The 1,717-nt window shown below is 36.4% G+C and overlaps 1 non-coding gene across 1 annotated transcript; it reads left to right on the top strand.

The window, feature by feature from the left end:
• Positions 1-709: 709 nt before the first annotated feature.
• LOC111556718 lies at positions 710-817 on the top strand. The gene has a single exon (XR_002736429.2). It is a non-coding gene; the product is annotated as a U6 spliceosomal RNA (small nuclear RNA).
• Positions 818-1,717: the final 900 nt, after the last annotated feature.

The following is a 1,717-nucleotide window of genomic DNA, read 5'->3' as shown; positions in this document are numbered from 1 at the left end:
GTAACATGAAAGTGACCATATATCTGCAATTTCACTTCAAGATGACTTTTAAAAAATCTTTTTTAAATGTTTATTTGTTCTTGTGAGAGAAATACAGAGCACGAGTGGGGGAGGGGCAGAGAGAGCAGGAGACACAGAATGTGAAGCAGGCTCCAGGTTCTGACCTGTCAGCTCAGAGCCCAACGCGGGTCTCTAACTCATGAACTGTGAGATCATGACCTGAGCTGAAGTCAGACTTTTAACAGACTGAGCCACTCAGGTGCCCCCAAGATGACTTTTAATAGCTCTATAAATTGTATTCTTTTTGTCAATTAGTGTATACAAATAAAATCATCTTTAATGTTTCAAAAATCTTTATTAAAGGGAAAATATATGCAAATTTGGTTTGAATTTCATTTAGTAGTAGCAAATAACTTCCTTATCTTTAATGAGTTATTTACAAAAAAGTGATTTAAAAATTTAAGCCTTTTATCTTATCTAGTCATTTGAAATAAACCAGATGTATAAAAATAGGGCAGTTGATGTTTTTGTAAAATAAAATGAGATAATTAAAGATTGTAGTAACATGTTTTCTCCATTTCAATGCAATAAAGCAACTAAACTTACATCTACATTTTTATACTCATCAAAACCAAATATAATATCCTTTAAAATAAATATGTCAATAAATCATGCATTTCTCTTAACTGATTTAAAACAGTAAATTATAGTGCTCGCTTCGGCAGCACATATACTAAAAATTGGAACGATACAGAGAAGATTAGCATGGCCCCTGCGCAAGGATGACACGCAAATTCGTGAAGCGTTCCATATTTAAAAAAAAAAAATAAAAAATAAAAAATAAAACAGTAAATTATATGCATCTCTAATTACATGTGAAAGCCATGTTTAATTTTTTTTTTAAGGTTTGTTTATTTATTTTGAGAGAGAGCGAGAGCACAAACATGCATATGTGCCCAGGGGAGGGGCATAGAGAGAGGAAGAGAGAGAGAATCCCAAGCAGGGTCTGTGCTGTCAGCAAAGAGCTTGATGTAGGATTCGATCCCATGACCTTGGGATCATGACCTGAGCTGAAATCAACAGTCTGACACTCAACTGGCTGAGCCACCCAGTCTCAGTAAAGATCAGTTTATTAATCTTTACTTTTACATTTATTTTTCATTTTATTTCCATTTTTTTTATTTGAGTATAGTTGACACACAGTGTTGCATTAGTTCAGCGAATGTAGTGATTCAACATCTCTGTACGTCATGCTACGCTCACAATCTAGAATATTTTTATTTCATCATGTTTAATAGTTTTCATTGCAAAAACGACAAATGATTGAAACAACTCCCAATACAGTTCACAGGATTATGAATAACAATACAAAGGGTCTGAAAACTAAAACAGAATGGAAAACTGCTGTACTTGAGTCCCTGATTACATCAATTTGATGACATTGAGAAGCAGGGAAGGTAAATGCATGTTGGTCAGGAGCAGCAGGGGGAACAGGGAGAGTAACTGAGTCATCTCAAAGGTGGCAAATGAAATTGTCTTTGCACCCACAGGGACGATGAGATAACTCAGTTGCTGGACCTGCCCTGACTGTACTGTATCTTGATTTAGTCTTTTATTTCCCAAAGACTTTATTTTCCATGGTGGGGTGGGGGAGTGGGAAGTATGTATGTGGCAGGGCGGGGGGAGGGGGCATCCAGCTTCTGGCCTGCCTGTCCTC

The sequence above is a fragment of the Felis catus genome, chromosome A1 (assembly GCF_018350175.1).
Source record: "Felis catus isolate Fca126 chromosome A1, F.catus_Fca126_mat1.0, whole genome shotgun sequence".
NCBI classification, from domain to species: domain Eukaryota; kingdom Metazoa; phylum Chordata; class Mammalia; order Carnivora; family Felidae; genus Felis; species Felis catus.
This window is presented reverse-complemented; position numbering and strand designations above follow the sequence as displayed.